At 49.8% G+C, this 25,433-nt stretch overlaps 1 protein-coding gene across 5 annotated transcripts in view; it reads right to left on the bottom strand.

Annotated features, from left to right (window-relative positions):
• The window catches only part of LOC143168591 (discoidin domain-containing receptor 2-like), a 63,774-nt gene extending 52,203 nt beyond the window's left edge, over positions 1-11,571 (bottom strand). For 2 of the 5 annotated variants that reach the window (XM_076355164.1, XM_076355169.1), the window contains exon 1: positions 11,509-11,571. The gene's annotated coding sequence lies outside the window, so the exon portion shown is untranslated. Of the gene's footprint in view, positions 1-10,809; positions 10,888-11,283; positions 11,348-11,508 lie in introns of those variants that run through there. The other 3 variants (XM_076355168.1, XM_076355166.1, XM_076355167.1) reach the window with 3 other exon arrangements.
• Between the last annotated feature and the right edge of the window lie 13,862 nt (positions 11,572-25,433).

The raw sequence follows: 25,433 nt of genomic DNA, 5'->3' as shown, positions 1-25,433 counted from the left end.
CTAATCCCTAGGAGCAGTTGATATATTCAGCAGGCACAAGGCCTCTTTCAAAGCTGACCTTTCTTCTTGAAGCACTAGGTAGTATCTTACGTCCTGAGCACCGTCCATCACATGTTCCTCCCCCACTAATCAATCTAGGGATAAAGCAAAGCAGAAAACAGTCCTTTTTTCACTGGAACGAGCCTAAATATGCAGAATAACAGATCCCACTCAGAGCTATTACAAACTGCAGCAGGCCAGCTCTTTCTGCCCTCCATCCCTGTAACGAGTTTGAGGCAAGGAATGTGGCGTAAGGAGAGTTCTGACAAGCAGAGCTGCACAGGTCCCAGGACTGCTGGGGACAAAGCCCTGCTATCTCACCTGCGGTGGTACTTCCCCAAGTCTGTTCCTCTCTCCCAGAAGTTTCCCAGGTGAATCTGTGTTGGCATATTTCACCTCAAAAACTACAAGCTGTGGGGACCTGAGAAGACCGATGTCTGAGTATTAATTCCAAATCCAGCTCAGAGAAAAGCTACCTTCACTGGAGATTTTATTCCAGGGACATGGAGAATATGAGCAGAAAGCCAAAGCAAACCATAAGCACTGACTATAATCTTCAGCGAGGAGGAACAGCACATGGGAAGGGAGAGACTCGGCACCAGCCATTTGCTTCTCCCAGCAAGGGACACCAAACCAACTGAACCACTGAACGGGCAGAGCTCAGCTTGTGGCAGCAATGCCATTACAGCTCCTCCGTCTCCAACACACAAAGACAGACCCCTGCAAAAATAAGCAGTGCATGGAAGAACTGGTGGAAAGCAAGAGCTGTCAGCCAAAGTCAGGTTCCAGCTGACATCCCTGAAGTCCTGTATAGCTGTTGCTCCAGGACCCTCCGGCCATACGACCCCAAACCTGACCTCTGCACTTTCATCCAAAGCTAGCACGCAGAGAGCAGCTGACAATAGTAGTCACTGCATTTCTGCGATTCCTCAGCAAGGACTATCATCTTCAAATAACCAGAAGACTGCAGAAGCCCAGGCTCCCAGCCCTTTTCGCTGGCTCCGGAATGGAAACAAAGCAGGAGCGTGCTCTCAGGTACGCAGTTCAGACAGGCAGGATATTAAAGGGCCCCTCCGCACAGCGCGAGTGAGAACTCGTAACCCACCCAAGGACACTGCTGCTCGCTCCACACCACCAAACTCATCTGTCACAACGGTTGGTTTGCACTCTAACAGGAATACAACATCAACCTCCAGAGCAGAAGACAGTGCCAAACAAGATCATCGACCAGCCCACAGAGGCTCTCATTTTCAGTGCCAGTGAAGCATGCACATCATTTCTGAATCTCCCCGTTACATGAGGGGATGCAGAGTCCAAGGATGCAGCCAGATTTGAGTCTAGCAACAAGGTCTTGGCTAGGCAAGCTTCCACCTCCTCAGCAGCTCCTTGCATCTCAGCCATTTCCCTTCCAAGCAAGGCCTCCTGGCCTAAGTAAGTGTGAGGGTGTTGCAATCTGCAGTTTTGTCTGAAGAAATCCAGCCCAGCCCAGATGCAGCAGCAGGCCTCTGGTCTGGCCTGACTACATGCCATTCACGGACACCCGCTGCGTCCAGAAGCTTGTGACATTTCTGAAGGCAAGTTTACTTCTCAGATGTAGAGAGTTGTTCTGCTCCCACTAATACTCAGGACCACGATGGGCAACTTAGATGTGCACTCCAACAGGCACACTCATCTCATGACCTGGTATTTTTTCTGAAATAAATGCAGCAGACTGCAGAAAACCCTCTCCTCTCGTTGCGAGGGACTGAAGAGGGTAGATAAAAGGCAACTGCATGCCTTGTATATGTGTGGCCTCAGCCTGGGTGCACAGCTGGTCAGCACCGATCCCACACTCGGCCTCAGGGCAACGGATGCTCGCAGGGCTCATCCTGCGCCTCCTGACAAGCCTAGCTCATATCTGGGCAAACACCAACGGCTAATACTGAGGGGAAAATACCCATGTGCTCATTCCAACAACGGGACATGTCCTACAAGCGTTGCTTCACCTGTAATACCCTGTGCAAACACGAGAAAACCACCTAACAGGATCCCTGCCTTTTCCTGCAGAAACAGCACAAGGGTCCGCTCATATTTCCCATACTAGCACGGAAAAGACAGAAGGATTCAGATACATTACACATTACACTACTAGCCCTACTGGGACACTTCCTAACAGTTCACTTAAATGTTTTTAAACCTGCAGGATGAGGTAATTCAAGCCTAAATGCATAACCCACACTATAAGGTGGTTCACTAGGTACAACTCTCAAGCAAAAAGCAAACAAAAGCTGATCCAGCATGGTACACTGCTCCATCCCCGGATGTTTTCAAGACTTGGCCAGACAAAGCCATGGCTGAGTCAATCACATGCTGGAGACAGTCCCACTTCAAGCAGGAGGTCAGGCTGAAGACCTCCAGATGTCCTTTCCAACCAGTATTTCCATCACTCTGTGATAGCGAATGAGAACAGGCAGAATAATTATTGCCAACAGTTCTATGAAAGATTTGCATCAAGTTTCTCTGAAGAGATCTTTCTAGATTATATTAGAAGCTTGGTTAACAAAGATGTCAGCACTGACACAATCAGGGCTAATTCTGTACTGGCAGGGATACTGGAGTACCAGTATCAGTGCCTCGATGTATTGCACGGGTCTCAAACAGGGTCAGTACACTGCATCAGACTGTCCTTGCACAAATTAACACCCGACATAAGAGATTTCTTTTTGGCATTTAACTTCAGCTATGTATTCAAATACAAAAGCTTGCAATAATTCCAAGAATACAGGTTAAAAGCAAGACAGCCAGTAACTCTCAAGACGTTAGAAGCAACTAGAAAAGTCATTTCCCACTATAAGTCTTTACTCTAGGGAGGTCTCAGAAGCACTGCTGCTATTTGGTGTCCTTCCAGTGCTGGGATGAGGCCAAAAAATGCCGTAGCAGAGACTGAACCACATCTAATCACTGCTGAGTTCAGTCCTCGGGAAGAAGGCAGCATGTCTACACGAGATGCTCTGTCTGGAGGGTGATGGGGAAGCAGCAGCAGGTGCTGAGATGAGAGAGGGTCATTGGCCACCAGAGAAACTGCCATCAGTGCTGTTCCTCCCAGCTGTCTGCCCATGGTGCTGCCAGGATTGACCCATGGTGTCTGCACACGGCACTGGCCAGCAAAGCTCATTTTCTCAGGATAAAGCCCCACCCACGTTGTCCCAAAGCATGAGAGAAAATATAAGATTGCTGCTAGCTAAGTATGTAGATGGATGGCATCAAACTGATGGAAAGAGGAAGGACACTTTGGGAAGTTGGGTTATTTGAATAATATCTATCGCAATCCAGACAAATGCAAAACACATGCACTTAAAAACAAAGTCCATGAGATTAATTTACAGCATTGGGACCCTTGTCCAGGGAAACACAGCAAGGGAGCTCACTGCATGGCTAGCCCTGCTAGTCTGATTTGTTCTCTTTAGCAGCTGAATCACAGCACACATGGCCAACACCTCATCCCAAACAATAACATGGCGTTGGAGGCTCATGCTGCACATGTTCTCACAAGCACCCCCAGCTCAGCTTCACTATAAATGCAGAAATGAAAGATAAACATTCCTGGAAGATCACATTACCCAGCACAAAGACATGACAGCTTGTCAGGAACAGTAGAAACAGCCCTGAGCTTAATGAAAAGCACTTACCATAGGCTGACATTTTCATATTGGAGAATACTAGTACTCCAGCTATTTCTGCTACAGGTTTGGTTTTTTGGTTGTGTTTTTGGTTTGGTTTTTTTTTTTTTACTTTTTGACAGGCAGAAACAAACGAGCACAAGTGAAATAACATAGCAGTAATACAGACAGACAATGAAACCTGATGCTTGGCTAGTTTACCTCTCCATAAGAAGGCAACACGAATGACTGATACCACTACCAAATGATACATGCAACAAAACCATGCCCAGATTCTCATCCTTCAAGGAAAAAGAGCTGCAAACGCAGTGTGCTCTGCAGGCTCTCTCTGTATTTGCTCGTTCTTCAGCAGCTCTTTGTTATTGATGGGTGGGACTTTTTTTACACCTTAAATACTATTCCCAGAGAAACTGAACTCACTTCTCATTTTCACTGCATAAATTCATCTGGTTGGAAGAAAATACCCCACCCTATTCTTCTGGCCTCCAAATTGCAGCTAGCAGACTCAGGACATACAACAGTCCTGGGGAAGAAACACAACTGTTTCCTTCGTTTGTCTGTCCCTCCTCTTGTCCTCTCACGCTCTCCTCCATCCCCCACGGCACATATGAGCTGATCATCTCCCTACCACCTCTTGACAGGAGCTGACTTGTTTCAGGTTCATCAGGCACCGGAGCTCTGCACTGCAGAGCTCTGCAGGCAGATTTGGGCACAGTACCCAAGCATCAAGAAAGGAAAGTCAAATCAGGTCAGGAGAGCATCATCCATGCTGGGAGCCCTTCCAAGCAAACACCCAGAGAGCTGCTGCGCTAGGAGAGGACAGGCCCCAAATCCAAATTTTGGAACAACTCCACCCAGTTTAATTCCTTGCTCATGCATTCTACAAGCATTAGTTCTGAGTGGGCTGGTGTTTTAACAGCTCCGTACTTGAAGCTTCATGAACAAAACAAGGTTTAAGCAGCACTCTTCAGGGTACAGATCATCACCTCCCATGCATACACACTGCTCGACCGAGCCAGTGGCCCCCTGGGGCGATCATCTCATCATGTCTCCAGGTGGAGAGACAGCCTGTGAACAGACCCAGCAGGATCCCATCCAGGAGCAGCATGAAGAATGAAATGGTTGAGCTGCTACAAAAAATATACAACCTCACGGCAATCCATCAGAGCAACAAGTGTTTTACCAGCCCTTTGCATTAAAAGGAGGATCCTGGGATTATTAGCCAGTGAGTAAGGGCATGGAACCAAAGCAATTTATGTTCACAATATTTTACCTAGGGAATAAAATAATACAACATAGAAAGGAGATATTTCAACTTGCATTGTACTACACACTCACAAGGATGCCAAACGAAGTTTGACGAGCCTGCGTATAGGTGTTTTCCACTTCCATGTGCTTGACTTTCCACCTCTATAGAACACCTGTGTGAAGTTTGCATTAGAAAGAGCTTCTGATAAACTCCCATGGAACAGACATGCATAAGTGACAGGCAGCACAGTGACAGGAAAAAAAAATACCACCAAGTCTGTGCTCACCTGTAAGATTTACTTTCAACTATTTGTTTCACAAAGCTCACAGGAGTGACCCACAGAATGAGACTCCCCTACAGGGAGAACAACATTGATGTGGAGCGGTAGGAGGTTTTAATGCATCTTGCTTTACACATTCCTGTCTTCAAGTTGCATAAAATGTTGGCAGATTTCAGGTTTGGGATTTGAAATTTTCCCTGCCCAGTCTGACAATTTTTATTTTGGGAACAAGTGGTTCTTATTTCCATAATCAATATTAGTAAAATTCCCCCCACTCCTCAAATCTATTTTTGCATTAACTAATGCCGCCTTGATTTGGAAGAAGAAATCATTTTAGGCACAAGGAGGCCCTGGCATCAGTAAGGTGCCTTTCCACCTTGCCTGTGAGAACGGGTTGTACTTTAAAGCTACTGGCAACAAAATCTTTCAGCTTGCTCCCCTATGCTGGGAACACCACCCAACATCACCTTAGAAGAGCTTTCCTTAATTTTCAACATTCCTAAACGATGGCTGTGATTATTTTGGAAGAAGAGGCCTTTCTATTAAGGACACCTTAAGCCAGCTGCCATCGAGAGAAATGGTGAACAGCGTCTCTTTTGAGAGGGACCAGAGATTGGTGGGATCTTTCCTCTGCAGCAGAACATTAGCATTGTCTTCCCTGCTCAGTATGTTCTGATGCATTAACAGCAAAAATATCATCAATTCTACATAAATTCCTTTGCTGAAGCCAGCAGAAAAACGTCTGTGGAATTAAGGCAGATGAGAGCCTTCCCTCGCTTGGGCTTATCCCAACACCACACACACTAAAGAGAAAAACAGAGCTAAGGAAAGATGAAATACTTCCTTGCTATCTCCTGTTGCTGTCCAAGCAACAGGACCCAGCACTTGAGAGCATCCCTTGGTATCTTTATATTCAGAAAGCTCTTGGAGCACAAAGCCGCCCTGAAGACGGATGCTTTCGCAGTCTCTAGTGTTTTGTATGTGCCATGAGGACACTGGGCATGTGACTTGTGTGTTAAAACTTTCTGGCTCACCATTCTAAGTTCAGATTCTTTCCCTGCAAAACACACTGCATGATCTCATCTGCAAGCAATCAGCCTGAGAAATCAGCTTGTTAAAGGAAGCTTCTAGGAAAGGAGAGATGTCTCTGGAGAATTTGGGGGCCTATATAATTTTAACCAGTTTGTTAAACCCCAGCTGCTCTTCTCCCCATTGGGGTCACACAACCAAGAAACCATTTCTCCTCCCACACAATTCCAGACAGCAGGACAGTTTGCCAACACCTAACTGGAGCATCACGTTTTCATTCTCCACAGCCTGAAAGCACTCACGTTTTCATGCAAACTCATTTTAAGCAGGCGCTGGAAGAGTGCAAGAACAAACTCAGAGCTGCAAGTTGAGTAGCATCCGGAAAAGCAATCCATTAAACATGCAACGGTGGTGATCTGAATGCATAAGACAGAGTATTTTCTTCATTTCTGGATACGTATTTCAGCATTTCTCCACAATTATCACTTGGACCCTAGACACACACCCAAAGAGAGGAATAACCAGTACAGTGGGAGCTCTGAAGAGGATTGAGGGAACAAACAATAAGCTCCCTGGAAAGCCAGCTTTACCCTGAGATTGCTTAAAGTGATGTAACAGAATTTTACCTAAATTCCTGGTGGTGCTGCAGGAGCATCCAGAAGCCCTACACTCCTCCCCATGCTACATCCCCACAAGGCAGCATCTTTTCCTTCCCAGTGAAAGCCTTGGGGAAGCATGAGCAGTGCAAAGAGTGTAGGAAATGAAGTGCAGCATTTGATTCCCAGATTACACCATCAGTTTGTCTTTGCAGGGCCAGCTGCACCTTGTTCCTTTAGAAGGAGCACTGTGGTGAGTAGAACAAGCACCACGACCCTTGTGCCCACAAACTCAGTCACATCTGCAACCCCTGACCTTCCAGAAGGACCACCACTCTTGCACCCCAAAGGGGAGGCAGGGAAGATCAGATCACGATCCTGCCTTTCTTCACTTTCTTCCATGAAAGCTGTCACACCACGCATTAGCTGCTCTCAACAGCATCTCCCAGGCAACCCTTTCTTAGCTGCCCCTAGTTGGTCATTCAAGAACTTTGAAAGACTCTCCTTAAAATTATTTCATAGAAATCGCTGTTCAGTGTTCAACACAGCATGCAGGAGGGAGAAAAAAAAAAAAAAGAAAAAAGCTAGCCTGTCTCTAACAAAAGAGATCAGGAGGACTGAACCCTTGGCTCTTCCCGGCCATGGATAATTTCCAGGGATTATTCACCACTTCCAGCACCTATTTTCAGTTCAACTTGCAAAAGTAACTGTTATGAAACAAACAGAAGGAAGCAGAGATTAGAGTGGAAAGGCAACACATATTTATTACCGTGAGAGCAGAGGATCAAGTTAACCGCACTGGGTTCTCCCTCAATTTGTCTCTTTACTAAAGCTACTTATTATTTTTTAAAAAGATTACCTACACCTCAACCCATAGTTCTTGAAACCACTATGAGAATCACCGTGAGGGACTTTGCCCTGTAGAATGCAGGATAATAGAGTTATGGTGAAACTGTTATGGTCAACAGTGGCACCTTCTAGCTCCAAACGCAACTCTGAACCTCACAGCAATTTGAAATATTGCCCTAAAGAAGCTTTTTGCTCTCTGTGTCTTTAAGAAAAAGAAACACATAGCTCTGTTTGACTACAAACATTCAGGCTAAACAACTAGGAGAAAAAAAAGTCTCCTTCAAGCTTTTCGCTCCCTAGCCAAATTCCTAATTTTACAAGATTAAGAGCAGACACCCCCCCCAAACATGTCAGCTACTAAAATCAAGGTACAGGACAACTGCCCCCAAATCCCTGGGAAAACACATCTCAGAAAATTCAAAGTATAAAGGGGGGGCAATATTGAAGGGCTCAGCTGCTACCTCCTACAGTGCAGCTTCTCAACCAAATCATGAAGGGGAAGAAGAAAAAGGAGACTTTCCGGCTCAAGTTCCAACTCCTTTTTAAAAATCAGTTTATAACCACTAAAATAAACACAGTAAGAACAACCGTGCAGTAACTGGGAACCTGCAAAAACAGCTGCAGTTTAAGAGCAGCTCAGGCAATGTCTGGCAAACACCAGCAGATACAAACGACCCAAGGGGATGGCAGGACATTTGGGGAATGAAACAGTGAATTTCACCCACGGGCTCACAGAGAAACTGCCTAAAGCTGAACCAGCCAGGGCGTGCCGGGCAGAAGCAGCTATTCTGTCTGTGCTGTTTACCACTGCAGCGGGCATTTGCTCCCTGTTATATCTGCCTCCTTCCCGAATTATTCTCTCCTTCCAGATGCCCAGGCCTCTCCCATGCCCCTAACCGCGCTGTGCTGTCTCAGCCCAGCCGACAGCATCCCAGTGGGCCTGGCTTGCCACAGGGAGAGTTTCAGAACGCAGCTGCACTGTTTCCGGAGTGCATCATCCGGGTGGGCACGCTGCTCTCTGCACTGGGCTCCCATCAGCAGGGGCTCTAGGCTTTTACTCTGTTACCCAAAAGCCTTCTCATGAGACATTGCTGGTCCCTCCAGGGCACAGACCCCCACTGCAGCCAAACTCCCCAGGAAACAGCCACCTCGAAGGGAAGGGCAGGAAACCCAGAACAAGCAGAGCACTCCGATACCAGTCCTTGAACATTTCAACCATTTTGAAGTCTTTCTAGGACATCTTCAGGACAACAGCAACCACATCAGATGGTACAGAACTACAGCAGCAAGCAGCATCTCTAGAGAAAAATCACCCAGTCCTGCTGCCATTTCACCTTCAGACTCCAGCCGAGATAACTGCCCAGTATTTGGACAATCAGGAGACTTTCTGCCACTTTCTCCTCAACGACTATTTAGAACTGGAAGATCCAAACCTCCAATTGGTGTTATCCAAGGAGCTGCCTCAAGCCTCGGTAGACAGCCACATGCTTTGAACATCCTCCTTCACGCAAAGTTGACGGTTTTCAATTATACCCAGTTCTAGTTGTTCTTGGCTCTCCCTCCCTCACCACAGACCTATGCTCTCCATGACCAGGCTTGTCACTGTGCACAAAAACCAAATTCAGGAAAGACGCAACAAATAAAGTCTTCCTGGACAGTGAATTGAACGAAAAAGATGAAAGCTCCTGGGACAGGCAAGGAGCCAGCTGTGGGGGAGGAGGCAGGTCACCTGGACAATTCCCAGGGGAGGAAAAGGACAGAGAGCCTCAGGGTCTCACAGGGACAGCTCCTGAAAGTTTAAGATGCTGCAGCTTTCAAACTGTAGCCTATGACCATCAGAAGGTCACAGATCACTTGCTAGCAGCAAGAGAAAGCTCACACACCCTGACATCTACCCAGGAGACAAGCACACACCTGGGTAACAGATTTAAGTCTTCTTAAAATACAATTACTTTCCTCAATTATACACCAGAGGCCAGAACCCGCAGGCTGAGCAAGCCACGAGTGGTATGGCAGCTAATTCACAAAGAGCTTCTCTTGATTTCGACAGACCACATTACCCAGACAATCAGACTAAACGGACATCGGAGCCTTTCTAATTTTACGGTCCACAGAGAGAAGGCAGGAACTGCTGATGGAAGAGCAGCAAGGCCTCTGCCCACACACGCCACTACTACTGGCTCCACAACTAGAGAATTGCTGCTACATTTTTTTTAGAACAACTGGTTTTTTTTCCCCCAATGGAGTCAGTTGAAGAGAAAAGAAGAGCTTGGCATTTTAAACTGAACTGTTTCAAAATGTTGATTTATCTTTCAACATCAAAAGAAGCAAAACAAAATTTTAAGTCACTCCGTCATAACATTTTTCCCTTTCTGCCTCCAACAAAGCAAAGCATCCTGAACACCACTTTATCACCTTTTTCTTTTCTTTCCTCTTCCCCTTTGGCTTAAAAGATCCCACTAGAGAAGCTGACATGAAATAGTATTTTCTCTTTTCCCACTTCCCGCTTCCCCCCCCCCCCCCCAAATAAAGAACATTTAGAAGCCAGACCAGCCAAAGAAACAGCCAGCACACCCAGCACAGAAAGGAAGAAAGGGAAAAGCACCAGCAAACAAAAAACTGAAATACCGAGTACAACCAGAAAAAGCCAAAATAAAAGTTTAAGAGCAAAGTTTTCCCACAGAGGGAAAACTTCAGAAAAAAGTTCTGCTTAAGAAAAAAATGGAAAGCTCTTTCTTTCATAAAGGGAAAAAAAACCAAGCAAATGAAACCATCAGCCAGCACGAGTGTCTAACTCTCAAGCTTGCGAGGAAAAACCAGATCTCAGGACCTGAGCGTAACTAACACTGCCATTCCACGCCGCAGCAGCGCAGTTTACTCCCTCCTGCCTGCTTACTCCCACCTCACACAGCCCCAGCAGCTGCAGGTAGGTCCACAAAGAACCTGCCCGAAAGCTGATCCAGCTGCAGGAAAGAAAAAGAACAAGAAAAAGGCCACAGTCCCTCCTCTGGGTCGGTGCTTGGCCACAGGGACCACAGTGCCAGCAGACTAGAGGAGCCAGGCAGCGGGCAGGGATAACCCGTACGGAGAGGCAAAACCCAGCGTCACCTTCTACCTGCAGAGAAACCCCAGGCTTGAGCGGGAGCGGTGCTGGAGCCTGTTCCCGACGATGGCAGGCAAAAAGGCCTAACAAAGAAAGTAAACCCCGTAAGTACCGCCGGCAGCGTTAATTGAAAAGGTCTCTCGCTACTTGTTACTGCCTTGAAACACTGAACTGTCCAGAGCAGCATTTCAACAAGTTTACGGGCTCTTGCACACACGAGTGAGTAAACCCAAGTGCTGCAACTCGCAGCGGTAAGTGCAGCCAAGCACAAAACAGGGCTCCCCGGTTTTGTGGGGCCTCATCGACCCTTGTCCCGCCTTCGCCGAGCAGCCCTTGCCCACCGTGGGCTGCCCCGGGCCGCAGGAGCCGGCCCGGCCCCAGGAGCGAGCGACGCCTGGGCCCCAGGGACCCCGCTGAGCCCTCCTCGCTCGGGCGCTGGTCCCCAACCAGCGGGAGACCGAAAGCCCCGCGGGGTTTACCGAAAGGCGCCTGGGAGCGGCCCCGAGCTCCTCCCGCACCTGCGCCCGCCCACGGCGGCCGAGCACGGGGCGGAACCGCGGCGGCCCCGCCGACCCCAGCCCCGCCGCGCCGCCGGCCGGGCCCGCGGGCACCCGGCGGGGCGGGGCCGCCGCCCCGGGCAGCACCTCCCCCGGTGGCGGCGGCGGCGGAGGGCGGGGTGGGGCCGAGCGAGCCGCCGCGCTTACCTGAGAGACCGAGCGGCGGCAGCGGGCGCGGGCGGGCGCTGCATCACGGCCCCCTTCCGGCCGCCGGGCGGGCGAGGGCGGGGGCGGCCGCGGCCTCGCCGCTCTTAAAGCGACAGCTCTCCGGGACGGCGGGGGGCCGGGGATGGCGGGGCGCGGCGCGGCGCTGCCGGCCGCGCTGCGGGGAGGCCGCTGCTGCGGAGCCCGCTGGGCGGCGTCGTTATGGCAACGCGGCGCGGAGGGCGGGGGGCCGCGGCTCGCCCGGCGCTGGGGCCCGGCGCTGGGCCGGGGCCGCCCGCGGGAGCGGCGGCGCGGGCGGGGCGGCCTGTGGCCAGCGCCGTGTCCTCCGTGTGCTTCAGGGCCCTGCCGTGTCCCTTTGCCCCCCGTGTGCCTCAGGGCTGTGCCCCCCATGTCTCCTGTGTGCCTTCTTCAGGGCCCTGCCGTGTCCCCGTATCCCCTGTGTGCTCAGGCCTGAGTCATGTTCCAGTGTCCCCCTGGTACCTCCGGGCTGAGCCATGTCCTCCGTGTGCCACAGGGCCCCACCATGTTCCCAGGTGACCCCCACATGCCTCAGGGCTGGGCTGTGTCCCCATGTCCCCACGTCCCCTGGTGTACCTCATGGCCCTGCCTCGTTCCCAGGTTACCTCATGTACCTCAGGGCCCTGCCATGTCCCCCTGATCCCCCGTGTACCTCAGGCTGCCGCCATGTTCCTGGGCCACCACTGCGCACCACATGCTCCACAGTCACTGCTGCCTACCCCAGGTACCCGCCATGTCCCCTAGGGTCCCATCACCGCCATGGTGCCAGCAGGTCCCTCCATGTCTCCCCCAGCACCCTCCCAGAGCCAGTGCCCATGCCGTGTGGCCATGATGACACTCAGCGTTGTTGGGCCACTGGCTGGTGTGTGCTGATGGCAGCCTCTGAGGACGCACGGAGGCTCCGTTACAATGGCCTCTCCCACACGTGCCTCTTTTTAACAAACTTGACATTGTTTCAGCTACTTTTTACGATGATGTCAATGAAGATGGGTCCTTCCCTGGGGCTGTCCAGACACATGGCCACGAGCAAGCCGAAGCTCGGGAAAACTCTCCCGAGCAGGAGAAAGGAAAGGAAGGAAAACACTGGTTAACAGGGAGAGGGTGTGCTCAGAGGAGATTTTCAATACACCAGGTGAAAACATAACCAAAACATTAGACTAGCGATCAGCTGGACAGAGCTACACAGTCTCTGGATGTAAAGTAGATGGACTTTTTGAAGATACTATTTAAGAGGAAATACCGGTGAAGAACATTGCTTTGCTCCAGGAAGCAGAAATGCTGGGTGTTAGGGTAATCCTGTGGTCCTTATAATCAAACTTTCTGTCTCCCATAAAGAATTTTCACTCATTTTTTGCTGTGTGAGTGAACACAAACCAGTTTTCAATTTCATGGCTCTGAGCCCTGTTGAGTGGCTCTCTAATGCTGTGAGGCAAGGAGAGGTACAGACCCTGGTGTGTCTTCACTAGATTGCTCATTGATTTATTGATTTCTTATAATTTCCCCTGACTTTTGTCTTCTTTTGTCTAAGTCTTATTTACAGTAGTCATTTCAGGCTCTCCTTTTTCAGACATCCAGTTGTGCAATGGAGTAGTGCAGCACGTAATATCTAGGTGAGGCAGTGCAATGAAAAGCCATTTTATTATTTTCTCCATTACGCTCCTGAGACACCATCAGTCCAACTTAGAGTGAGCCAGAGGGTGAATAATGTGCCTAATGAAAGCAGCTGTGTTTATAATTCCCATGGCATGCCTCCGCAGGGAGCAGCGTTGGTACCCCTCGCGTTGCAGTGAAGGGAAGCAGAGAGTCTAAAAGCTGCCGCAGAGCTTTCTCTGCTAGTGAGGTTATGAACAGCCTTCTTATAGCTCCCTTGGGAAAAATACTGAGGAGCTCTGTGTCCGCTCTGGATGGGCATGGGGACAGGGGGTCAAGTGTTCATGTTGTAGGATCAGGGAAATATGGCAAGAGGTTCCCCTTTAGGAGCATCTTTGGAGTGCTGCATCTCAGTGCGCCTGGTCCCGTAGGACACATCTATAGTACTAAATTAAGCAGCTCCTGGGGACACTGCTGGGTACAGGAATGTGATTATGTGTAACGAGAAACTGCCAGAACAGTCCCTGGCCTGGGTTCGGGATAGTGCATCCGTCACGCTCCCCAGGGACCATTTCCAGGCAGGGAACATGGTGGGAATGTCCCAGGGGCTGCTCCCAGTACACATCTGGATGCTGTTTGCCAGGAGACTTTACCAGCAGCGATGTGTCCTGGAACAAAGGACTCTGTGCCCAGCAGCAGGCCTGGGGGACTCTAGGGCAGCAGGAAGGGTGGGCTGAGATGGCCCAAGGAGACTTGGGTAAGGAAAGAGGTTGGAGGGAGGGGTCGTAGAAGGAAAGAAGGGGCTGGGGCTGTAGCATGGATTTGGAAGGCTCTGGAGTGGGCAGAGCAGGGAACTGGGAGCTCTGGGAGAGGAAGGAGTGAGACACAGGCTCTGGCCCAGGGACTTCAGGTGAGGGTGGAGGCCTTTGGGGCAATAGAGCTGGGGTGCGAGGAGCTCCCCTCGCAGAAAAGGCAGCTACTAGCAGGAGCCACAAGCCCTGTGTGGGGCTGGAAATGTAAGCACAGGACTGGGTCTTGGCATGTCCCAGCTACAGAGCCTGTCTGGATACGCTGCTCTGCCGACTGCGGTGTTAGTGCAGATATATTATCCCTCCGGGGCACCAAAGCTCCCAAAGCCGTCCTGCCAGGCTGCCTCGTCCCCTGTGAGCTCAGCTGGAGCTGGTGCACGTACCTCTAAACTGCCCTGGTGATGCACAGGCCTGGGAGTAGCTACAACAGGGCTGGGCGAGGGTCGGCTGCGTGACAGTGCTCACAGCACCATGCTGTGGAGCAAGGATGTGCGGTCCTGGCAGTGTCCCTCACTCCTGCCCTCGGCCAGAGCTGGTCCTGTCCATGTTACATCCTGCCAAAAGCAAGTGTTGCAGCAAACAGGAACGTAACAGATAGGAGTAGGGGCTGACCACGACGTGAAATGCTAGACTTCATGCAACAGACTGATTGTAACGGTCCTTTTTGTATTTAGCTCATTCAAGCTACCAGGTCTGAAATGAATTTTCAGTGGTTGCATTGGTTTAGGCTGTCAATGTTGGGCTTGGATGTTGGTTGATGGCGGCCTCTGTTACATCTGCATTACCATATACCTCAGCTCGCTGTCCCACGCTGTATGGAACAATAAAACTTCTCACCTGTAAGACTTGGTGATTTTTTTTTTTATATTGAAGGCATCTCTGTATACATTTTGCTGGATTATGCCCCAGCATGCTAGTTTGTGTTGATAGATTCTGTTTTCCCACCACATCAGCTCTCTGCAAGGTACTGACAGCAACCTCAGCAATTTCTTGTATATGCGCCATTGTGGTTTCATATTTGGGTGTCTGAAACACTGCAGGCCGCTGCCTTCTGGGTCCTGCTCAGATTCTGTCTCTGCTGCCCTCTCGTGATGCCTTTGCTGTATGCTGGGCTTTGGGGAAGTCCTTGCTCACCAAGTTTGCAATCAACTCTGAAAGATTTCAACACCAACACCAACACCATTGTTGAAAGATCTTTTTATTTTCAACAATCTTTACAATTCCAGAATTTTACAAAACTCCACATGCAATTATTCCTTGTGATTGCATGTCTTCCCCTGCCTACACAAGGGATGTAGAGCCCCTCTGAAGGGCTCATCCTGGACCACCACCCACAGAAGTCATCTCACAGCTGCTCCTTACTCCAAACAGTTCCCTGGCTGCACATGGACAGATTGCTCTTTTTTTTTTTTTCAGTAGAAATTAAGTAGCTAAATTCTGTTAGCGATTCAGCTTTTTCAGCTACTTTTTTTTTGCAGGTCTCTTTGCAATTGCCGTGGGCTGCAGCTTGTCTGTTTTGGCCTGCAGTGCTGTGCTTGGCTTTTCCACACCTCTTCTGCAATCATTGCATGTGCGATCCGGCTTCCTTCCATCCCTGGGTCACATGCAGCTGCTTTAGGTCATTATGAAACATTTGAGTTCTGCTCTTATCGGGGCCTGAGGAACTAATTGCTGTTGCCATGAAAAGACCTGCTTTCTGAGACATGTTGGTCAGCGAACAGCTATGTGAGGCACACCAGCTGTCTGTCATCATGTGGCATGGAAAAGATCTGAATTAAGTCCCAGGCAAGTGTAAGAGGTTGGCCAAGGAGGTGGTGAAATCTCCATGCTTGGAGATTTTAAAAGTTGGGCTGGACACAGCCCTGAGCAACCCGGCAAAAGTTTGAAATTGTTCTGTAGGGTGGAAGGTCGGACTGGAGCCCTGAAGAGCAAAGCTGGGGGCTGCAAAGGCATAGCATGGCCTTTTGGAACTGACCTTCATGGTGGGGAGCCCTGATACATGAGATATGTGGGTCCAGAGCATGGGCATGTCTTGGAGAAGGTTTTCCAGGTGGCCTTTCCCCAGGCAGGCTCTTCCCGGGGTGCTGGGCTGGGGAAATCCCAGGCAGACTTACTCAGACTTTCCTCAGGATGCCTAAATTAGGGCAGCTGAATTCCAGCCTCAGGGGCTGGCTGATAAAACGGCCCAGGAAATTCAATAAGCTCAAAATATCATTTACTGAAAATCCTGGACTCTGCATTTCCAGCGAGGAGCCATGAGTGGCTCTTTGCAATAAGCCCCATGGCTGGACAAGGAGCAGAAGCAGCTCCTGAGCCAGATGTCTTTATTCCCAACTCATGCAGCCTGCTCATGTCTGGGAGGCAGCAGCCCAGCTCCGAGCTGCACCTTGCTATGTAGCCCCCAGACACCACCACATTCACTCTGTTCAAAAAAACCTACAAGCACACTGCCCTGGACCAGTGGCCAATCCCATATTTCATGCATAGAACCACAAAGTGCTGCTAAACTCCCAGCAACCCCCTGATAAACATAGAAATGGTAGAAGTGTTGGTTAGAAGTGACCACCGGTGATCTCTAGTTCAACCTCCCCCTTGACCAACCCTCTTTCCCAGCATGTCCCATGGTTTCCTTTAGGGGCCTCCCAGCTTTTTCCCAAGAAGATATCTTATCCCGGTCCTGTGGTTCATGTTGTGCCCCATCTCCCCGACCGGAGCCGTAGCGCCTGACCCAGGTCTGTGAACCTTCTCCCAGTGCTGGGCACCAGCGTGTCAGTGTCTGGGTCCTGCTGTGGCTCTGACCCCACTATTCTTGCTGGTTGGACAGTTTTATTTCCCCAGGACGGTCAGCATTTTTCAGCATGCAGCAGAGCGACAAACCTTAATTTTCAAATCTCAGATGAAACACATTGTGAAAGTCTGATCTTAGCAGTTTTATTCTTACAGTGTTACAGAGGAAGAAAAGTGCACAGGATCTTTGTACTCTCATTGCTTTGAGAGCTGAGCTACTTTCTTCTAATTTGTGAGAACTGACAGTAAATTACAACATGCAAATGGAGGCACTGAAAAAAGTTATGCAACAGTGACAGGTAGGTTAGCACAGTACAAACCCGACCCAGGAGTGTAAATCTAATTCCTGCAGCCTTTTGTTACAGCCCTCGGAAACGCCAATCTCTAATCACAGTCACAAACGGATCAGCAGTAAAAACTGCACAGCTCTTGCTGCAGCCCTGGGCTTTCTTTGATGCTTCTTCTGGCCACCACTGGCCCCGTGTCACCAGCCAGAGTCCTCATGTTCCCTCAGAGGGGCGCAGGAGCTCACAGGCCACCTCTGCTGCCGACAGTGCTCCAGCAGCTGATGTCCAAGAGCAGGAATAGGAAGACAGCTTTTCACACACAGTTTAGTGCTCTGCACGGGAGAAACTGGTCAAGCATTGCCTGCAGAAGGCGTGCAGATGTCTCCGTGCTTGTTGTGGCACATCTGCTGTGGTTTGCCTGAGAGGCTGGTGCCCATAAGCTGATGAGAAAATGATTGCTGGGGCCTCTGAAATAGCTCTGTCTTCTCTGGAGCCGTTCCCTGCAGCCGTCAGTGATGCTGGTGCACAGAGCGGCTGCTCTCTAAGGCTTTTTCCCCCAGCCAGTCTCTCTTGCTCAGGATCCTCAGTTAAGACCTGCATGAGGATGATGCCAGCAAAGAAGAGCAGCCACCGCTTGAGTAGGTCTTTCTCCTGACGTGGCAAATATTTTCTCACCTGGGCTGGGTACAGCACCTTCCTGGCTTTCCTGCTTCGCTTTGTTGGAAGGCCTGGAGGTCTCCAGACAGTTCGGACAGCAAACATCGGCCTGGACAGACTTTCTGAATTGTTTTTCAGCAGATCTGTGCTGGAGAAAATATTTTGTCCAGTGTAAGACAGCATGTCCTTAGCAGCCTGCCGGGGTAGCTCTGAAAGCTGGGAGAACTCTATGGAAATATCTTTTTGCTCAAAGATGGTTTTAATTCAAAAAGCAGACCGATGAAATAATATTAAGAAATATTACTAATAACAACAGCGCTTTTATTCATTCTCATTAAAGCAAAAAACGCAGAACCCCAGAGCTGAACTCTTGGAGTGATTTATGCATCTTTCTGGGAAGCTCTTCTTTGATTTCTCTCCCTACTCCTACCTGTGCTATAAATACTTGCTTTGATGAGTGAAGTTGTGATGGGAGGAGCTCAGCTGACTCACAAACCGCTCTGGAATGTCTCTACCCCCACCACCACGTATCTGCCCACGGGCACTCACTGCTAACAGGAGTGTAAGAGCATGATCCAAATTTTCTCCTGCCCAGTTCTGTTCTCCTTTATTATAGCTGTCTATCACAAGACTTTGCCTCAAGACATTTCAGTGCTTTTGAGAGTGTATCCTTCTTTATAGCAGATGATAGGTGAATTTTAATGAACAGAAACGGAGTCTAAGGACAGGCATGCTCTTACCTTCCTCCCCGCCTTCCCAACCCATCTGCCACTATCTCTGGCCTTGAGCTGGAGGGATGGAGGTGGGAGACCCTGGTTTCTGTTATGACCCTGTGCAAGCTCAGCACTATGCCCCAGAAAATGAGCAACCTCAGCACTTGCTCTGGCAAGCTCAATCTCAGATATGCCCAGAAAAGGAAAAAAACTGCTCACATTCAAATTCTTTGTGCCTTATGATGACTAAACAGAGCCTGAAAGGGCTGAGGGCCCACAAACCTCCTGGAGAGGTCTCCAACTCTCCCTGGGATCTTTGTCATGAAGTTAGAAGAATTAGCTGCAAACTTCATGTATGTTTGTCGGCGTGGGGCACCTCATACCTGCACCGAGCAGGTGGGAATGAGAGATGAATTCCTGCAAAATGTTTTTGGCAACCAGCTCTGGATCGTTAGTGTAAAATCAAATATAACTTGACCTCTCCAAAGTCTTCTCAGGCAGCCTTTAGCCACCACAAAGCAGCAGCAAAGGGCAAAAAAATCAAATTTTAAAACTATTCTTTGACATCTCCTCTTGCCCTTTGGGGTCCCTAACATTGCTTGCTTTCTGCTTCTTGGAAGAACAAAATGGTGTTGGCCTTAAGTCACAAAGCATCAGACTTCTATGCTTTGTGCATTGTAAATCACCATCATGTCACCGCTGCCCTGATGTAAACACTCCCAGGTTCAGGCTTATTCCACTGGAAACTAAGTCTTGAGCAGAAACAAAATGTAGCTACTAACAGAGTGACTACAATACATAAAGTCCCATTCCTAGGTCTGTGCCACCCAGCACCTCCAAGGTGATGGGTCACTAATTCTGTGTGGCAACACCGCTCGTGGCTTTTGCAATCGTCCCTAATCCCCATTTAAACCAAGTGCTGGAGGCAGTGGCTCACCTCGAGACACTTGCTGCTGAAAAACACCTTCCTCAGGGCAGTCTCTTATGCTGCCCAGATAAGTACTTAAACCTGAGACACAGATGGGGCAGAAAGACAGAGCTTTGGTGGTCTTCGGTCATCTATTTCACCCCCTACAAGGCAAAGTCCAGAGGGCTGGGAGACAAATTGCTTCCAAAAATCACCTAATCATTGTCAGCTCACGGCAAGGCAACTCTTAAGATATAGGGAACTGGCTCAAGCAGCCTCTTTAGTCACCATCTCTCATGGAAGCTGGTCAGAGTGGGGTAAAATGGCTTGTCTCTTAACTCTGATGGCTACAGCTGTGCTCAGTGGCAGAGTCCTAGCTGCACTCCCTGCTGGGCATCTGCCTCCCACAACCAGTGCAATATCATCAGGCAGCATCTAAATCATATAAGTGGCTTAGAAGAAGCACGCGATAGGGAAATAATTCATGTGGATTGCTGCTGCTTTGCCCTGTGGTGTCTGAGGCCTCAGACCCACCCTGGTCCCAACACACAAATGAGTCAGGCTGGGGATTAGTAAGGAATCCTCCCATTCCCAGGCCATGGGTTTCAGGCCAGCTCAGCTCAGGACAGAGGGGAAAGGGCCACAGGCAGCTGCCCAAACTGGATACCAAATACACCTCGATGTTGAGCGAACAGTGGATGTTAAAGGCCAAAAATCAAATATTCAATATTACATTCAGCTATCCCCTTTATTTCAGCCAGGGTCATATCCAAGGAGAGAGATCAATTTAGTTTCTTCCAGCTGTCCCATTATGAGCTGTGTTTACCTCGGTGCAGTTAGCGGGCAGCTCCCGATGGACAGCAACGCAGCCTGTCCAGAAGTTGACTCCAGCTCTGGCACCAACGGCATCACCTTGTGTTAATCACATAGAGGTTTCCTCAGTGAAGTTCCACATCTTGCACCTCTCATACACCTAATTCATCTCACTAGCATTGCCCACCACCCAGCTGTAGGAAGGCAAGTAATAACCCAAACTCAAAACGAGCCCCAGGAAGAGGGGGCTCTACCTGTACAGACAAATCCTGTTCTTATTGGCAATCATCATTACCCATTAGCTTATTGTCATGTGAGTATTACACAGGGATATATTTATAACTCCCAGGTAAGCTTGTCCAAGCAGGTCACTGGATCCTCCTCAAGTGAGAAGAACTGAGATGAATCAGCACTGCAAGAAGCAGAGCTTCTGCCCACCAGGTGCAAGGAGAAGAAAACCAATTTCTGTTGAACTGGATCCAAAGAATTGAATTCCATCAACACCCAGAGACTTCAGTGCGTTTCACCAATGGATCACCAAAGCCAAAAACTGAGCCTTGGATGCATCAGGAGCAGCATTCAGAGGTGGAGGTGCTGGATCTTTGGCATAAGGGTGCACCCTGAAAGGCCTTGGCATGGGTCATGGGAGTAACAGAACCAGCATAGAGTGGCTTTTGCAGCTGAAGATGACAGAGGCCATAGCACTGATGGAGCTGAGGGCACTGGGTCACGTTAGGCCAAAGTGTTCTGCAACATTCAGTAGTGTTCTGACCTTGAGCCATCCAAGAATCTCAGTGCTGTTTGTGCTAAAGAAGTCTGCAGGAAGGGGCAGAAACGCTTATTACATCATCTGAAATAGTTGGAGCAAACCCAAGGCACACAAGCCCTTTTTCACATTGGAGAGAGAAGCAACAACCTTGAAGCCAAGGACCAGCTCAAAGCAAAAGCTCAGAGCTGACTTTCCAAGGCCCCCCGCAGCACCCAGAGAGATGGCAGGACCTCGTCAAAGGCAAAGCAAGCCTGTGACTCAGAAACCTTGATCACACAGGGGGAATATATGAAGTCATCTCAGGAAGAACTGGGCTGTTTGCTATGATATATCAGAAACAGCATGCGATAGTAATGCCAAGTTGTGCCAGCTAACAGGGGTACATACCTCTTCGGTTGCAGCCTTGGAAAAACTACTGGGAAACTGAGAGCCATGTTGTGAAAATGTAGAAGTTGGGGAGGGCTGGGTGGGGACACAGCACCAGATTCCCTGATTTCAGAGAGTTGTGCCCGCAACTCCTTTTGTCAGGTGGCTCAGAGAGTTTAAGAGGAAACCATAAGTTCTGGGAATGTCTTTCTCCCGGATTTTGAAGATTTTTTTTTTTTTTTTTTTTACTTGGAAGAACAGGTGAAATACCACGCAGGTCTGGTTTGAGTGAGAGCATTTGGATAGTCAGCACATTATAGGAGCAGGAGAAGGGCAAAGGTACAGGTGAAAACAGATGTTTTGGCTGCAGTTAATGCTTTACCTTTTCTTTCACATATCACTTGCTGGCCACAAAAATGTACACACATCTCACGGGGGTCAGGTGCCAGGATCTGGTGAAGGATGGGCTCCTTCGGACTGGATCCTTTATTCCCCTCTGGGGAAGCTGGAACTGGTGCCAAAAGTTAACAAAAACAAAAGCCATGGGGATCTGGTGGGGTGCCCCAGGCTGGAGCAGCAAGGCTGGGAGCTGGGAAGAACATGGTGGTCCCTCCAGTCACATCCCCGGGGTAAAGCCCCAGCAGGGAGATACATCATCAGCAATAACAGCCAAATGCAGGGCACAATGCGCCCCCAAAGATGTCCTGTAGCTCGGGGCAGCAGAGTGATTGCTTCCATGGCTGTAGTAGCAGACTAAGCAGGGCTTGGCCCACAACTGCTGCTTAGCACGAGTTTGACGTGGAGGAACTCACTCTGTCCTAGACAGAAGATATCAGGTGAGGATGGCTGGGTATCATGGCAGGGTAGCTGGGGTGGGGTGCAGTGGTGGTGGCTTCCATCAGCAGCACGCTGACAGCTGAAGCTGTTGCATCAAGGAGTACAGGGCTGCAACGGGCTGGAACAACCTGGGGGCTGCACTGGCACCACATGGCCCCAGGGGTCCAACCCTGCCCAGGGAGCCCATAGCATGAGCCGTGGCTCAGGGAAGGTTTTCCAAGTGGCCTTTTCCCAGGCCCAGGTTCCTGGGCAGGCTCTTTTCAGGAGGCAGGGATGGGGAAATCCCAGGCAGACTTACTCAGACTTCCTCAAGGTGCCAAAATTAGGGCAGCTGAATCCCAGCCTGAGGGATCGGTTGATAAAACAGCACAGGAAGCACAGTGTCAGTAAACTCAAGATCTTCTGTGGATGCTATTCTGGACTGTGTGTATCCTGCAGGGAGCCGTGAGTGGCTCTTTGCAGTGATCCCCACAGCAGCAGGAGGAGCAGGAGCCAATGCCAAGTCCCACGTTGCAGAGCTCCACTCCTGCACAGTGACACAGGGAGCCACCGACCAGCTCTACATCTGTAACCAGAGAACATCAAACCATGCTGGGGAGATCTGCCCCTTCCGCAGGTGCTTCCTGAAGATAGCTACAAGCCCTTTCAGGTAGCTTTAGATGTAGACCCTAAAAATAGCGTCTAATAACTATTAATAAACTGAATCAATAAGGGAAAAGTGTCAAGGGGAAGTAAATGGGTTTCTAGATTATTTTAGTTATACAGTTAACTCTTCTGCATACTCTCGTTTCAATGCTGGCTGATTCCATTGTCCTTCTAACTCATCCCACCTAGGAAATCAATCCATTTGGGGAGTTACTTGCTGATCTCACCACACTTCCCCAGGCTGACAGTTTTCAGATGCAGGTGCCTGAAACTTTGCACCTAAATCCAGGTATTTTAGTAATTGAAACAAACCCATTACAGAGGAGTAACATTAAGTTGGTGTGATCTCTGTGAAGGCTAAGCACTGCAAGTAAGACCAGCTGTGTGCTGGGCAGGAGAAAGTTACAGCTGAACTCTTGACAGGCACCAAGGGGTGACAGAAGACAAGTGAAGCGGGAACTTGTGAGACCACTGAGGCAGAGTCCTGCAGCTCTGGCTAAACCATCCTCCTCTGTCCCCAGGTTCAGTGGCAGCAATTCTGCAGTGACTCTAATCAATACATTTTGGTGCTCCACTGCTGCAGCCACAGCAATTTTCCTAAAGTTTAACCTAAATCTCACTCTCTTGGAGCCAACTCCACACCCTGCCCAAGGAGGACCGGGCAAACCAAGCACCGCTGTCTCCCTTCTGCATATTTGAAACCTGTTATCATGCTTCACCTGAAACTTTCCCCAGGCTGCACAACCCCCCCCTCGCTCACTCTGCTCCTGGAGCTGACTTTTGCAGGCGAGATGGCTGGTGCGGTACAGCACTGAGGGCTCCCTCCCCAGGAGGGTGCCCAAATATGGCCACAGCACTCCAGCGAGGCACTGCAAGTGGCCCCGCATTACTTCATCCCTTGTATATGCAACACACCTGTTTATACATTTTAATGGGATATTTGCCTTTCTCACAACCCCGTGGTATTATTCCTTGTGCAGAGCATGAGCCCCACGATCCCCCCCAGGCTTGTTTTCTTTCCAGCCCTTCGCCCTCCCCATCCTGGAACATGCATTTGCTCACCCCCACCCTCCTCTGCAGGACCTTCTTTCAGACCTTTCCTCCAATTTATGCTTTTCATCCCAAGCCTGTTTTCTGCAATGCTTGCATGCCTCCCAGGGCATGCCTTCCCTACCCCCTCCAAATTCAATGGGCAGGCAAGCTCCCACCTCTGTCCTCCCCACCATCTGGGGAATATTGGATTTCCCCAGCTCTGGAAAACTCCTTCCAGTTCATCCCAGTAACTATTAACAGCTATTCTTTGAATATGCTGTCAGAGGAGGAAATTACACTCGATGGTCACACCTTAACCCAGAAAAGGTTGGAGTGCTTGTCCTCCCTCCACCTTTCAGAGGCTCACCCCATCTCCACATGGTCTGAAAAGCCATTACAGACAGTTCCCTCTGCACCCTGAGATGAATTGCATCATTCACAGCTATTGGGAAAGCTCCAACTTACCTGAGCTGTCCTTGCTCTTTTCTCCCCTACTGCAGCCCATGACCTTCCCCTGCTGTCACTGATGTTAAAATTCGCTTTCCTGGTTGCAGCTCATCTGTTTAGCAAAGACTACAGGACTTGGAAAAAAAGCAACAAAGCACTTAACCTTCCAGGGATCATCAGTAGCTTTTCCTTGCCCTGTGTGTAAGGGCATATTATTAGTGTAGTAGTATTAGATGGGCTTACTGTCACCCTTGTACCCCCTGTAACTGGTACCCCAATTTGCATCTACCTGCAAACACTGTTCAGGTGCCCCAGGCCAGCATCACACATCCTCTGCGGTTCTTGGTAGAGGCATCATGGCCAGAGGCACCAGCCAGCAAGGACAAGGTCCTGCTGGGTAGGCACACTGCAGTAGGAGCAGTCCCAGCCCCCAGGGCTCCCCCAACTCAGGGACCGGGCAAGCTCAGCAAGACTGGCACAATGCTGTGGTGTGTAACAGAGCAGCTCTGGTCCAGTACTGTGCCATCACTGCAGCATCTTTCCAGGGCAGAAAGAAATCCCTGGGAGGACTCAGTCTCGCAGCCAGGCTGACCACATCAGCCAGCACCCACCTCTGGAGGCGGCTTTAGACAGGCTCGCTTTGATTAATGGAGGCAGCTTGGATTAGCTCCTTTTTAGGAACATTTAAATACAAATCTCTTTTCCTGCAGGCAGCTGAAGTTAGCCAGAGCTCATGCAGAACGTGTGCGTGCACCCGCCTTCCTCTGGCGGGAGCTGGGCCATGTCCATAGAGAAACACAGGGCAAACCCTGTTCGTACTCCCACAGCCCTGGACCTCGCAGAGGAGGCGGCACACATACAGGAATGCCCCGAGGACCCCAGTCACAGTGCTCCTGCCTGGAGTGCTCCAAGCCCACAAGCTTGGTGAAAGCAGTTCATTATCACTGTCTGTATAAAAGAAAAACCTCTCAACTCACATGTACAAGCAATTTGAGGGTCAGTTGGTCTCCAGCTTTCAGTCTTTTCTCACGAATCACTAAGGATCCTCCTGCAACTGGAAAATGGGAGACCCTGGCTGGGACGTTGTCCCTGATGACACTCCTACAGGCATCCAGGGCTACAGGCACCGAGCAGAGCAGCAACACCGCCCCAATCCCAAAGGCTGACTGCAAAATGAGAGAGCCCTGCAGCTGAGAAAAGACTTGGGCAACACCCATGGGTGCCAGGAGA

The sequence above is a fragment of the Aptenodytes patagonicus genome, chromosome 18 (genome assembly GCF_965638725.1).
Source record: "Aptenodytes patagonicus chromosome 18, bAptPat1.pri.cur, whole genome shotgun sequence".
Lineage (NCBI taxonomy): Eukaryota > Metazoa > Chordata > Aves > Sphenisciformes > Spheniscidae > Aptenodytes > Aptenodytes patagonicus.
Note: the sequence above shows the minus strand (reverse complement) of the source record. Positions and strands in the feature narration are given on the sequence as shown.